Here is a 15,823-nt window from a genome sequence, read left to right on the forward strand (position 1 = left end):
GGGGGCAGAGGCTTCATGAATGGGATCAGTGCCCTTGTAAAGAGGCCCAAGAAAGTTCCCTCAGCCCCTCTGCCCTGGGAAGGCAGGGTCTTTGAACCAGCTGACTGCTCCAGCCAGCACTGAATCTGCCAGCCCCTTGATCTTGGCCTTTCCAGCATCCCAAAGAGAAGTGTCGGGGCGTCTGGAGCAGGGGCAGTGATGACGCGGGTGGGACCGTCCTCCGGGTACCACAAAAGAGAAAATCCCAGTGTTAGGATGAAATGGAAAGCTCTTAGGCCAAAGTCCAAACACCGGACAAGAAGCAGTTCTTCTGATTCATGAAGACACAAAGTATTCAAACAGGACAAGTAACTGTTAACCAGAAGGTTCCTGGAACTCACACCTTAGTGTGGACTTATCAATTGGGCAGGACCACATGTGAACTCTTTCATCCCTCTGGACTTAGAACAGACCGAGACTGAAACGACAGCCCCTTGCACTTTTGTTCTTTGTCTCTTTCTCCTCTGTAATCCTGGTCCTTGAAACCTTAAACACTTTGTGTGAGAAGAGGCAAGCAAAGATAAAACAGTGGAAAACAGAGATAAAAGAGTATTTTCTCTAAGGCTTGGGATTGCCCAAGATACTAGTCCTCCGCCTTCTTAAAAATGAAGCTGGGGAAGTAGACCAGGGACTTGGAAGAATTCCGAGAGCAGTTTGAGAGAAAAGAACAAGCCAAGTAAGAAAAGGATTCTTTGGATGCTAGCATCACAGAATGAAGAATTTCCTGGAATTCTCAAATCTACCACTTCTCCTATTTCAACGGCCCAGTTATACCAGACACCCGATTGATACCATCTTCCTCACCGTAAGGGGTGATCTCAGGCCCCCCCTTTAGGGCTAGAACATGCCGCTAACAGTCCGTATGACCTATATTTAACTGTGCTGTCTCAAGAGTACCATAACAGTATTGCCTGAGCGCTAAATAAATTTAACTCCAGAAATAATGTAAAAACTAAGATTTTACTGGAATATCCCAGTGAGGCTCAAGGAAGTATTTTATCATATAACACTCATAAAAATGTCACTAAAATCCACTTCACCCATTTCAGTCCCCCAAGGATCCATCTATTAATGCAACTGCTTTCCTAGAACCTAGCTTCTCTCTTCCACCCAGATTTTCTCAAAAGTTCCAGCTCAAGTTGGCTTATAGCTGGTTCTACTACCTGCCCTCACTGTCTGGATCTCCTAGTTCACAAAAGTTTCCATGATCTTCCTAAGGTAAGTGAAATTTCTTTAGCAGAGTTCAATAGAACACAGCACTAAAAAAGGAGCAGGGAGGGGGCCTGGGTGGTTCAATGGGTTAAAGCCTCTGCCTTCAGCTCAGGTCATGATCCCAGGACCCTGGGATCAAATCCCACATTGGGCTCTCTGCTCAGCAGGGAGCCTGCTTCCCGTCCTCTCTTTCTGCCTACTTGTGATCTCTGTCTGTCAAATAAATAAATAAAATCTTTAAAATAAAAACAAAATTTAAAAGGAGGAGGGAAATGCAGAAACTATCTTAGAATGCAGGATAGGGAGAAAGAATATAAGCGTATATTCATCCTGGCCCATAAATCTGAAAATTTTTACCTCGTTAAAACTAAAGAATTGCAAAATCAAAGAACAAGGTACCTTTAATCCCCATTATATTAGAACAGCAGATAGCTTCTTATGTGAACACCCAATAAAAAGCAAGGAGGTGATGAAACAGATATCTTCATATGTTGAAATTACCGCAGCAAATGGCAAAAAGCCTATGAAAAACAATTATGCAATGTGTATAGAGAATAATACAAATATTCATGCTAATTAGCCCTCCTAGGAATCCATTCTAATGGAATATATTTTTTTAAGATTTTATTTATTTGACAGACAGAGATCACAAGTAGGCAGAGAAGCAGGCAGAGAGAGAGAGAGAGAGAGAGAGAGAGAGAGAGGAGGAATCAGGCTCCCTGCTGAGCAGAGAGCCCCATGTGGGCCTGGATCCCAGGATCCTGGGATTATGACCTGAGCTGAAGGCAGAGGCTTTAATCCACTGAGCCACCCAGGCGTCCTAAAGGAATTTTGATATGAAAAATATTTCATGCATTTTTAGCAAGGGCTTCATTACCAATAAAACTGGAACAACTTAAATATATAATAGCAATTTTGGATTACCCAGATACAGCCACTAGAATAAGTTTATATTTCCCTGTCATGATTTGGATTTTTATTGTATAACTTTGTAAAAACTTAGATGCATGGGAAAATGTACTAGAATGGATGGCACCAAAACATTTCAGGGTAGGAAGAGTATGGGTGATATTTTGTGTTCTCTTTTACAAATTCTCTGCGAGTAATTTTATGAAAAAATATTAAGTTAAAAGAAGAAAACACATACTTTGCGAGTGCACAAGATAATATGAGGTTGTATGAGGGATATCAATGGCTTTTTATACTAGAAGAACATCAGACTGTGTGCTGAAAAAATCAGGATGAATCGTCAGTGACTGATATCCTGTCGGTCATGCTGTGGGCCAGACTGACGCTGTCCTGCTTTTGTCTTCCCCTCAGGCACAAGCGCTCTCACAGTCGGTAAGTTTTGTGAAGGGCTGGCTGAGGAGCTCTAGCACCCTGAACGGTAAGTATGCACTTACAGGAGTGAAACCTAAAAGGAGAGATCTGTGTCTCCTACATTACAATTTCGGTTAGAAGGACAGTGAGTCGAAATTCAGGCCACAGTGTGGCAAGACTGGTTTCCTCACAGGCATACAGAGTGAGTGTCCTTGACGGGAGGTTCGATACTGGCTTTAAATTGTTGCAACTGAATAATCATGCTTCGTGTTTGTAGCTGGAGAGCCCTACTTCCTCTTGGGTTTATAACCCAGGAAGTTTCCTCAGGATGGTATCACGCCCACTCCCACCAACTGGAAGCCACAAAGATCAACTTCCTAAGCCCATTTAAGAGGAGTGGTTTGGTGGCAGACTCTGTGGCAAAGGACAGCTCGTCCCTGGGCCTTACGCAAGGCGGAGGGCAGGGCCCTTGGGCGCCGGCGGCAGGAGCTCCAGGGCTGTAGTCGCCCAGCTGCTGAAAGGCTGCTGTGGACTAAAGGTTACAGGCTGCCCTGCTCACCCCTTATCAGTGACCCTGCGGTAGTAAGACTAATGCGCTAGATTAAACCAGGAGCAGAGGGAAACTCCTAAACGTAAGCCTGTGTGAGGTGTTTCTTAAAAATAGAATTTATCTGCTTCCCCCTCTCTCTCTGCTTTTTTGTGATCTCTCTCTCTCTGTCAAATAAATAAAATCTTAAAAAAAAAAAAAGTAGAATTTATACGTGCATTTAAAGAACTCACTGGCAACCTCGAGTGGGACTAGATGTTTAGAGTTTAAAACGTAGGGTTATATTTTCTGTGCATTCAATGACCCTGTTTTGCTGCCTCAGTATTTTCTTTGGTGTGATCTTTCTTTCTTTCATCTGTTATTGGCTCTTGTTGGATAACTGTAAAGCACACAAAAGGGTAAACATAGCCATATTGTCCTAGAAAATGTCTACGACTGTACCTGCCTCCTCTTGAAAGCCAAAGAGAAGTGAAAGTTAACCTTAAAAAAAAACAAAAAACAAAAACCACTACTACATAACCAGATGTAATAATTCATAATTATAAAGAAGGCCCTTGATGTACATTATGGACACTAAAAGACATATATATAATATTAACAGCTAAAAAAAAAAAAGTCTAGGATTTTATGGAGGATTAAAGGTTTACCAACAGGGAAAATAGGCAGGAGGAATTTTTCCAAAAGTGTTGATGAGACACTTGGTATCCCAGTCTTGCTGACCCATTCCCCGGCTCTGAGCTCCATACACAGACCTCATCCAGGCACGAGAAGTTACACAGTGTGTCCTGCTGGCCCACATAGCACAGGCTGCCAGTCTCAAAGAACTGAGGCTTTTTACAGGGTATTAAAAAGTAAATATTTTATAAACCCACCTAATTTTGAAACTTGCTAAAACCTTCCAAGGATTAGATGTAAATAAACATTTATGACCAGGAAGAGAAGACATTCAGCTTTTGTATTCGCTGATGTATTTAGAACAACATCTGTGAGGTCAAAGTCAGTAAGATCAATGTTTCATGGTGATAAAGCAAATTCTATATCCATGAGACATAGCTCGTACCTTCAAGCAGTTTGCTTCCGTAAACATTCTAAACACACACACCCAGTCCCCAAGAACAAGCCTGACAGAAACTAAAGTTGCTACTTCACATAGGATGCCAGGATACATGGGGTTTTTTTGTTTGTTTTTTGTGTTTTTTAAAGATTTTATTTATTTATTTGACACAGACAGAGATCACAAGTAGGCAGAGAGGCAGGCAGAGAGAGAGGAAGGGAAGCAGGCTCCCCTCTGAGCAGAGAACCCGATGTGGGGCTCGATCCCAGGACCCTGAGATCGTGACCTGAGCCGAAGGCAGAGGCTTTAACCCACTGAGCCACCCAGGCGCCCCAGGGTACGTGTTTTAAAAGCAGAATATCACAGCCGAGGGTCCTACAATCTAGTCAGGAACTCCATTTCATGATAAAATAATTAGTAGAGATTTACATTTAAGTTCAATCTTTAGCCTTCCTAAGTAACATTCTCTGTATGTTGTGGTTTGACAGATAAAAACACGTCACTCTTCTTAATTATTAAAAAAAAAAAAAAAGAAAAGGGAAAGTAGTTCTGATACTTTATATAAGCAAAAGTCTTTGTGCCAATAAGCTTTTCCCCTTAACGTTTTTTAGTGCTATCGTTTGTGAGTCACTTTTTTAAAAAATTAGGCTTTTTAAAAAATTAAGGCTGGATTAAAGTAGTTGGGGCTTCTAATTTTTTATTTCCAGACCACTGTCCAGTTAAAACCAGCCAGGGCAAACGATTCTCTTTCTCTTAGAGACATTTACGACAGTCTCGCCCCTCCTCCCTTCTCACAACAACTCCCTTCCGCTTTCCTAGGGCCTGTTCCTAGTTCATCAACTGACGGATCGAATTCCCGAATCTAGCCATTGTTTCCCTCATGTAACTTAAGATTATTTCCTCATATTATTATCCTCAGGCATAAAAAAGATTCGACATCCATTTCATAAAAATTATTTTTTTAGAAATGATTATCCTGTCTCATCGAAACACCCTCCGATCACACACCATTTCTTCATGCGCTCCATGTCTTAGAATCTGCCTCCTGTCATTGCCATGTTCTTTCCGAGTGTGATGTGTGATGGCCTAGCACGAGCTTTCTGTGAGCAGCAGCAACCAGGGATGGGGCAGGGAAGAAGATTATGGTCTTCCCTAACCCGAAAGCTCAGGGAGCAAACCCCCCAACCAGCAAAGTAACCCACTATCGAACCTATCATATATGTGACTCATAAACATTTCAAAACTTCTCTAAGCTTTTATTTTTTGGGCCCGTGTTTCACTTCTTGGGATAATGAGTGGATTACTGTAAGAAAACGTTTTGTTTTCATGTCAGAAATTATATAAAACTAACAGGAGGAAGTGCTGAGTTTCAATAATCAGAATCTCCAAGGTCCTTCTCTTGGAAGCAATTGGGTGATTAATCATTGTTCTATGTCCATGTATGGTGAAGTTGATAGACTATGGAGGTGAGCTGTGGCTTCTTATCTGGATCTCAAGCTTTCCTCACCGGAAGGGCAGGAAAGCCCTCTCACAGAAATGAGAGGGAAGTCATATGAGGCACAGAATAGAAGTGGAGGGGACCTTGGCTCTTGCCCTGCCAGCAGAGCAGTTTATGTCAGCGCCCCAAGCCTGACAGAACAGTGTAGAAGGAACGGCCTGTTCTGTGTGAGCTGCAGGATCAAACCAGGCCTGGGGCGGGTGCAGGCACAACTCTGTCTCTGACAGGAGATAGCTCAGAAACTGCCCAGTTTCATTTTGTGGTGGCCCTCTGAGGGGATGTTTAGCACACTTATTTCATTCTGTAAATACTTGAGCAACTGCGCTGTCCCAGGGACAGCTCTGAGGCTGGTGTGAGTATCCATAAGTGAAGATGGACTCCTTCAGGGAGTTCTCGTTCCAGTGACGGGAGAGAGACCACAAATGAGACACGTAATTAATTAATTATAATAAAGGGGATAAAGACTAGGAGAAAACAGAGCAGAGTAAGGGCACTCGGGAACGTGGGTGTGGGGGAGATGCCAAATTTAATACGATGAGAAATTGGGGAGGGTTTTAAAGTGAGGTCATGTCTATGGGTGTATATATAATATATCCTTTTTATTTTTGTCTAATTTTAATTTCTTATAAATCTTCAAACTGCTATTTTTTTAAATTGCTTTTTGTATGCCTTGTATAACCAGCAAGTGAGGAGTGAAGTGGCCAGAAGTGGTGTTAGCAGGGAAAAGTGCAGCTATAAATCCAAGTCACCGGCCTGAGGTGATGGTTAGGGTCCAGCCGAAAGCAGTGTTATAATTAGTGGCATCTTCCCATGGTGCTGTTGTGATCCAGGACTGAAGGACCTGATAGCTGTAACTAGCTCTCTCCTCCATCACGGAATTCTGCTCCAACTGTTTACCAGGTAGTACACCTCTAATTGTCCTATACTTACTCTAGGTTTCCAAGGTTGCTCTTTGTTTGAAGATACTAATGCCGAACTTGGGGAGCAAGCCTGTTTTAGACTAACATCACATCACTGATGATTTTCTATGCCTCCTTGATCTTTAGCTTTCCGAGTTTCAGTATGTCTAATTACTCCATGCATTTCCTCCCTCTGCCCCCACACTGCACTTCCAACTCTATTAAATTATCTTTTTTTTTTTTAAATCTCTTGTGTCCTTGGTCTCTACTATACTCCTTGCAGCGCTCCCAGCAGAAAATGAGCTTCTGGTGAACAGAGACCACCTATCACGTCAGACTCAAAATCATTTTTATTTAGTGATTTCTGACTTCCACTTCTACAGTAGTCAGGATTAATAATAAGAATAGCAACAGTGGGGCACCTAGGTGGCTCAGTCGGTTAAGCGTCTGCCTTTGGCTTAGGTCACGATCCCAGGGTTTAGGGATCAAGTCCCAGGTCAGGATCTCTGGCCAGCGCAGGGAGTCTGTTTCTCCCTCTGCCCCTCCCTACTGCTGTCTGCCCCTTCCTTACAAAAATAAATAAATAAAATCTTAAAAAAAAAAATAACAGCTAATATATTTGCTTACAAAATACTTTAAAATGTATTGTCTTTGGTCTCCAAAGCAACTCTGCGATGTAGGTAGGCCAAATAACATCATTATCCCAAAGCAGAGAAGACTCTGAAGGGCAGAGAATTTCGGTGACTTGCTTAAAATCATACCAGCGGGAAGTTGCTCAGGGTTAGGGCTTTGGTCTTGATGATGGAACTCAGAATCCTGACCCCATTCGGCTTCCCGGTAACAATTTCAGCTGTCACGACTTCTGAATCTCATTCTGTATCACCCAGAGCTGCATATACTACAAATGGGTAATATTTCCTTTTTTCTTTCAATATTGTCCCCCTATCAATTTTACTTCATTTTTTTAAGCTACTCTGGTACATTAGGCCAGTATCCTTCTAGAAACAGTAGAAAATCTCTCCCTTTTTATGCTAGTCTATTATTAGCTTTTAAGAAAATTACAGTATTTCTGTAAAGGACTCTGTCCTCAGTAAGGTTTGGTGAAAATGTTCCTGTCCATTCACACAGACTAGCAAGTTCTGTAATTTAACGTTACTGGCTTTTCACTAGCGAAAAATGTGTCATCTGCTTACCCTATATTTCACTGTATATTTATACAATAATTTGTGACAAAGATTAATTAGCAGAATTCATGCATTGGTCACTTGGGAAAAATGTTAGACTCCTCCATTCACAGCCCATTTATCCTTGCCTCTTATTTCTGCCTCTGATCTATTCCTATTCCTGTACAAACGAGCCTTATTTTTTAAAATTTTTTAATTTTTATTTATTTGACAGAGAGAAATCACAACTAGGCAGAGAAGCAGGCAGAGAGAGAGGAGGAAACAGGCTCCCTGCGGAGCAGAGAGCCCGATGTGGGGCTCGATCCCAGGACCCTGGGATCATGACCTGAGCCGAAGGCAGAGGCTTTAACCCACTGAGCCACCCAGGCACCCCCAAACGAGCCTTTTTGTATATACTCAGATAAGTCATTAAAGTCTTCATTAGTTTGAGGCTTGGAGTACAAAACTATTAAGACCACTCACTATAAAGCATCCGTGCATTACTCCATGTTCCCATTAACTCCCATCAGTCAGGTGGCTAGCCATCCCACACCCATGTCCCACTCATCACTCAAAACCACTTAGAACCATTCGTCAGATAACCACTTAGCCATTGTTCCTTGGAAGCCGCTCCCCGAATACCAGTCATTACAACCCTCTGCTCTTCCTTACGCAAGGATCTCAAGTTGCCCTTCCTCACCCTCTGAAAACTTTGGCTCCTGATTCACTCTTGCTCTTTGTCTCAAGGGATGCCCTCCTTGTAATTTCTAAGAAAGGGTAAAGAGTAACTGAGTCATGAAGTACTGGCAAGTGGCCAAGTGACTTAACTCTGTGCTTCCACCCTGAAATCCCTAATACCAACACATACTCGAAACCTAAAGGTAGCAGTACTGCATCATGTCTCATTGGATTTCTGTACACGGAAGTGCTCATTAGCCCTTGAAGAGGCAGAGCAGCACACCACGAGAGATGACAAGATTTGTGAGCAGTGAGAGCTGTGTTCACTCCCACCTCCTGGCTATGAAACCCGCAGCGAGACACTTCCCTTCTCTGAACTTCATTTTCCTTGTCTGTAAAATAGGGCCAGTAGTTCCAAGCTCACTTAACACAGTGCCTCGCTTAGGATGAAGGTCCGAAAATGTGAGCTATCGTTCTTCACACGTGATCGTTACTGGCATCTCAAAGCATTAAATCCTTGGAAATACTGTCAGTCTTCCTATGCCTCTTGACAAGGACTGCTGCTCTCCAAACCGTGGGCGTTAATTGGACAGAACACAGAACTTCGACCTTCACTAAAGCAGGAGAGGAAGCTTGGAGTCAGACCCACTGTGCAGGGCCCCTGACCTTGTGAGGCTTCAGTGTCACAATCAGGCGGTAAAGGGTTATTTGCCAGTCAGAACTACTTTGGAAGGAAGTGTTGCTTTAGGCATGGACACTTGTCTGTAAGAATTCAGAGTCTTCTGACACAATGTACGGGTGGTTTTCATAGCTTTTCCCCCTTATTTGAGTTTTGACTTAGTCTTGAGAGGTGGGATTTGGTTATGTTTTCCTTTTACAGATCTCACAAAGATTTCAGAAACTTGGGCAAATTCTGCCCTAAATTTCAAAGTGAAGACCACTGCCGAATTTCTTCCAAGACTGAAGTGTATATAATTAAGCTATTTTCCTATTTTTCCTCTTCTGCCCATTAGCAAGAATACAGATGGGAAACCTAAGGAGATGATCCGTTTACATCCTCCAGAAGACAACAGCGTAAAGCCTCAGACTCTGCAAACCAATCAGGAAGACAGCAGGTACCTCACGTAAATCCTGAACTCATGTCTTGGAAAGCTCAAGTACTGAGAAATGAGAACAGGATCTGCATAGGTTGCTGGTCTAGTTGACTCCCTGGGGCCGGGGGTCAGAAGGTACTTCAGAAAGTGGAAATGCCTTGGTTGCTGTTGTGTTGGATTCTGGCTGTTTCCAGCAGTTGGGTGAGGACTGCCATCTGCGCTGTGCACAGGCACTGTTTTCACAGAGTATTCCTGTATTTTTGTGCAGGGGTGCCCTGAACCTTTGAGAGGGGAGCTTTTGTTTTTTCTTGTGGAACCCAAGCATTTGCCACATGGGTTTGCCTCCGGGTCGCCCCACTCCCTTCAAGTGCACAGGGTCACCTCAGGATCCTGTGGAGACTTTGCCTTTCCTGCTTCCCCTCTCTGACTCAATTCTCTGCCTCACCTGGCCTCCTAGGACTGCTCTCTCCCTTCTGTGCCCCTCCCCCGCCCCCACAGGCTTGTCACCACACCTCATGCCTGCATTCCAGGAACTGAGAGCCCCAGCTTGGCCTCACAGGTGTTGTGTAGTAAATGTTGAGCTGTTTGCTGAAGGATTGGGGTGAAATTATGCTACAACCAAAGGGGCACACAGTGTAGAACTGAATATTAGAAATCATGGAACCTAAAAGTAACTGTTTTTGTAAATAAGGGCTTACTGGAACACAGCCTCCCTTGCCTACTGTTGGCCTAGTTACAGCTACAACAGCAGAGCTGAGTAGAAACCATAGAGCCCCAGAGACTGTGTGTGTCTTTACAAAACTTAATTTAAAAACTCTTTCACAAGAGGGATTTAAATAGCATTTAATTCCTCTTCATTCCTGCCAGGTTACTGACCTACTAAACACTTTACCAGCTTTCTTCCAATTTAAGGTGCATTCATCAGGCTCTGACTCTACTTACCCAAGGAACTCCCTCCAAAGTGCCCCAGTCCAAAGTGACGTCTTTCTTTAAAACTCACTGCACTTGCTCTCTATAACATTTTTTAAAATAAACTATTTCCTTTTAAGAATAATGGGGGCACCTGGGTGGCTCAGTGGGTTAAGCCTCTGCCTTTGGCTCAGGTCATGATCTCAGGGTCCTGGGATCGAGTCCTGCATTAGGCTCTCTGCTTGGCAGGGAGCCTGCTTCCCCCTCTCTCTGCCTGCCTCTCTGCCTACTTGTGATCTCTGCCTGTCAAATAAATAAATTAAATCTTTAAGAAGAAGAAGAAGTGGTGCCCATTAAGGAAAATATAGAAAATAAAGAAAAATATTAAAAAATATAAAAATGACCTGAAATAGCCTCCACCCGTTAGGTGGTATGCTTACGCTTGTTTGCCTACACTTACATACGCAGGGTTATACACTGAAATTGTACTGACTTTATAATATTGAATTTTGATTTTGTTTTCACTGAATGATAAACATTTCCTTTATCAGAAAATGTATATTCCATAGTATTCAGCACAATATTTCTTGTTTTTTGCCTATTAACACTCTTCTACTCACTTGGTCATTCCTACATTCTACAAACATGGATTCGTCACTTTTTTTTTTCAGATTTTTTTAATTTATTTATTTATTTTTTTAATTTCAGAGAGAGAGAGAGCACAAGTCAGAGGAGAAGGAGAGAGAGGAGCAGGGAGCCCTATGTGAGCCTGTACCAGGACTTTGGAATTATGACCTGCACTGAGGTCAGATGCTTAACTGACCGAGCCACCCAGGCTCTCCTGGATTAGTATGACACGCACCATACTTTGTATTTAGGAGTAAGGACCTCCTTTTTAAATTTCCCTAAATTTCCGAGTAGAGACTTTATCAAATGAGAAGTATTAATATGTGAAAGTAAATTTTTCAAAATTTTATTTTAACTAACATTTTGGAAGTGTTCTTTTGCATCAAGGTACATGTCAAACTGTTTACCTTCACCGTTGATCAACTTTTAATAAATGGTAGGAAGTCCTTAATGAATTTGTCTCCAATCTCCTTTCTAAGACTGGAATTTTGGCCATAATGTTCTCCAGGAGCAGGGCTGATCATCTGTGGCAAGATACGGTAGAGAAGGAATGAGTCAGAATCTGCACCTTACGCCCAAGCCAGGTGTAAGGGCTGATAGGGTGATACGGGTAGAGGCAGATTCCAAAGACACAGCTGCGCGCTAAAGGACATGAGAATGTTCAAAGATGACGCAGGTAACAAATCTTGTGAGGTGGAGAGAGAACACTGAGGCATCAGGTAGCAGTAATAATAGGGGGTGTCAGGTGAGCGGCTGGGCCTCCGCAGGGATCCGTCCCCTGGTGGGAGGACAGTCATCCTGGCCTTAAGCATGGCCTGGGAAGTGTTTGGACATCTTGGACTACATGGTATCTTCTACAAATCATGACTGCGGTAGGGGGAGGACGTGCTCTTGGAGGCAGAGCCTCGTCCAAACTACCAGCTCCTGTTTACTCTCCCTGCCATGGCCTGGCTCAGAAAAGAGAGTCAGAAATATTTCATGTGTTATGAGGGACCTCTATGTTTCTGGAACGAGGCTCTTTCTAGTTAGTTGCTCAATTGTGAGAACACTTTTCCTTTGGCAAAAAAGGCGACGAGGAAAGGTCACCTTCTTCATTAATCTCTCTCTTATCTACTCAGTGTCTCAACTTTGGCGGTATTTTCTTGGGCCCTACACAGCAACCACTAAGGAGGGCAGAAACACGTCTTCTGAACTCGTAATTATGTGTAATGCTAGTATCACCATTTTAAGTAGCAAATTCGTGGGCCGTTCCCTTGTCACCCATGCTGTCACCTGAATAAAAATATCCTGTTATTTCAGTGCCCTTCCTTGACAAAGTGCCACAGAGCTGGGGAACACCTTGAATCACAATGTTGTTGGAAAGGAGCCAAATCCACAGAGTAAGATGGGAGTGAGACTCATACAATGACAGAAGTGACCTCGCAGAGACCAGACATGTGCCCAAGAAGATGCTGACACGCTCCCAGGAGCCCGTAAAAGCTCCCTCCTCTTAGTCTGGATTGCTGTCAGTCCTCCTGCTCTCGCCTGCTGAATGCACACATCAGCTAGGGAGGGGAAAAGACTGCACTCAGGGTTTATAAATAGTCTCAGTTACGTAAAGGAAGATGGCGTCACTTTGGATTTCTGTTTACAAGTTTGTGATTTCCCTCTCTCACTTTCAAATCTTTATGCTGTGGAATGGGCTCATTAACGAGAAGATCAAAATCCAGGAGGGAGATATGAAAAACAAATAAGTCACACATAATTATACTATTATTCAGTGATAACCACTGTTAATATATTGATTTTTTGCTAACCTTTCTTCATACATGTTCATTTCTTTATATACATATCTTCCTTAATAGTCACTTTTTCTTCTGTAGAGCAAAATCTATTAGAACAGAAAAATAGAGCTAGATACGTTTTTGCTATCACTAGGAAAAAAGTATCTTCTGTTTATTATATACAATGCTGAAGCAACCACAGTGTCTTCTGTTTATTAAAAATGCATTACATGAATCCGGGGGAGAGGTTTTCAAGAGAAACATCTTAAACAATGAGATCTGGGTATTTCCTAAGCTCTATTTCAAAAGCAATTTGTACTGTGTGTATAAAACATACTAACTTAAATAAAAGGATAATTTTATTATAAAGCAAGTGACTTACTTTTTGTATAGATTCAGAATACACCCAATAAACTAGAAAACCCTGAATTTAAGAATTGCAACATTAATGTACAGGTCTCTAAATAAGTGGTCCTGGAGTCCGTAACTGGTCCACAGACTTAAAGATCAAAAATGTCCTCGGTGTGAGATTATGGGCCATGCTAAGGATCTAGAAGTTACCAGAATCTTTCTGGGTAGTTAACAATAGATTTGCATATTACGACTGCTAACTACTGTGTAATTCTGGGTTTTAAGTTGCTTTTTGAGTGTATCATACCACACTTAACTTGATAAAGACGGAACCGGACATCAACTTGAAGTTTTCTTTAAAATCATGAAAAAAAAAAGGGGGAAAAACAGCATGAATAAAGTCAACGGACAAACTAGGAGGAAAAAATTACAACTTATATCATAGACAAGGGTAACTGCAAATTAAGAGAGTTAAAAATTCAAAGACCAACCCTCCCCACCCCTCCTCCCTGTAAATGGGCAAAGGATATCCAGCAGGGCCTCCAATAAAAGAAGGCAAGTAACCCATGACTATATGAAAAGATCCTCAATGGTTTTGCTTAGTTGAATCTTAGGGAAATCTATTACATCTTGAGATTCTGAAGAAGTACATTTTAAACGAGGGTTAGAAATTAATTCTTGGGAATTGGCCTTTCTTAGAATTAAAATTTCCTATCTCAAGAAAAAAATGTAAATTCCTTTATCCCCCCAGAATGCAGTAGGTCAGTAAGTATTGTGATTAACCAGTATCTGATGACCATGCCATTGAATTTCAAGGAATTCATGAGATTTTTTTGCCTGTGACATCAGTGATACAGGGGAAATACTGCTTATACTAACTCTGGGTAAAATACTGACCTGTCTAACTTCATTTGTATTGTTGAGTAATTCTGTTAACCTCTGGCCTTACATTTTTCATCTGAGAAGCAGGCCTCCAAGATTATTCTTAGTGCTAACAATCTAATTTTGTTTCTCGTTTCCTTTTTGTGTACACGTAATTGTGAGGTGTAAGTTAAAGTCTATGACATTTAAATGGTATGTTCTATTTTCATCACTATAATGGGAAAGGAATAAGATTTTTTTCTTCTTTCTAAACCTATGTCTGGAATATGGTTTGTAATATATTTACTTTTTAAAACCTTCAAAAGCCAAGAGGAAACAAAATGAACATGCTTTCCTTCTGAGAAGTGCCTTCTTTTCTGTACCTAATGGTTTCAGAATCCCTCCCTGTGTGGGGTGTGGCTTATCACTGGAACGTTCTTGCCAGTAACAGCTAAATATGAAGGTCAACTGTCTGGCAGGTGCTCACCAGGTACAAACAGAGATGGCACACCTCCCAGGGCCAGCATCAAAAAGATGGCTTATCTTTGCTCTGTTTAGCCAGTCTCCTTCAGCTTTTCACGGCTAACCTAGTGTGTAATTCACTGTGACAGGGGAACGCCTTTTCTGAGAGTCCTCACAGGCCATTTCTCTGAGAAGCATGATGGAAATACACTAATTTAGGAGGCCAAGAAGCATCTGGCATTCAGATTCATTTTACAGAAGTTGGCCTCTGTTTAATGACATCCCCACACCCCTCCCTCCACCCTAGTGCCATCCATAAGGCCTTAAAGGGAATCTAGCACACAGCTCCAAACCTGGTCGACACACAGGCACACTCTCCATGCTCTCCTCTTTGTCACTTGGGCAGGGTGACAAAAATCTTCAGGGGAGTTGCAGGCACCAGGACCTTGACTGCCCAACCTCACTCAAAGCCTTGGCTCTTGAGTTCTATTCCTGTCCAGGCTACAGGATGTTCAATGTCAACACTCTCCCTTTGAACTAAGTCACTGAAATGATCTCGAGGCCAAGGGACAGCCAGTAGCTCCACTTCCTATCACAGCTTGCACTGCCTGAGACAGGACGTTTTCTGGGCAGACAGTGGTAGCTCCCTCCTTTAGAGGCAAATCCCACGGCATTCCTAGTGTCTAAGATTATTAAAACAAAATCTCTCAGAACCTTCCCAGCCCTTATTTGGTAAATCCGTGCTGGGGGAGAACCGGCAGAGACATGTTGGGCATTTGACAGCAACACCCATTTGTTTCATGCAGTATTCATAGGCGTTTATTACGCACCTACGACAGACCTAGAACTGTCTTAGCACTGGACCTACAGCAGGAAAACTCTATCTCTGTGTCAAGGAGCTTGTTCAGAAAAAAAGGGAACAGGGCTCCAAATTTCCAATGGAGCCTTTACTGGGGCAAATGAAAATAATATATGTGAAGTTCTCCAATTATATTTAGAGTGTCTTGATGATCCCCCAGTACAGATTTTACTGACTGAAAGAAAGCTCCAGTCAAATGCCAATTCTTGACTCTAATCTAGTTTGTGTAACTAGGAAACCAAACACCAGCCACACTTTGCCACCTTTTAATGTACTCATGAGAATAAAAACTTACTTCTAAGACGAGAGATAGATGGGAAAATATTTTCATCTTACTGAGATATAACTGACATATACCGCTGTATACAGATCATGGCAGAGAACAACAGACTCTCTGCTTTCACAGTTAAATATCAACACTGCAGAACATTTCTGTTATATAACTCTTTGTAACAGTAATAACAGAAATAATCCCTCCTCATTTTCT

At 42.2% G+C, this 15,823-nt stretch overlaps 1 long non-coding RNA gene across 1 annotated transcript; it reads left to right on the forward strand.

The window, feature by feature from the left end:
• Nucleotides 1–6,334: 6,334 nt before the first annotated feature.
• On the forward strand, nucleotides 6,335–13,212 carry LOC123927764. The gene is made up of 3 exons (XR_006815539.1): nucleotides 6,335–6,570; nucleotides 9,424–9,525; nucleotides 12,340–13,212. It is a non-coding gene; the product is annotated as an uncharacterized LOC123927764 (long non-coding RNA).
• Nucleotides 13,213–15,823: the final 2,611 nt, after the last annotated feature.

The sequence above is a fragment of the Meles meles genome, chromosome 17 (assembly GCF_922984935.1).
Source record: "Meles meles chromosome 17, mMelMel3.1 paternal haplotype, whole genome shotgun sequence".
Classification (NCBI taxonomy): domain Eukaryota; kingdom Metazoa; phylum Chordata; class Mammalia; order Carnivora; family Mustelidae; genus Meles; species Meles meles.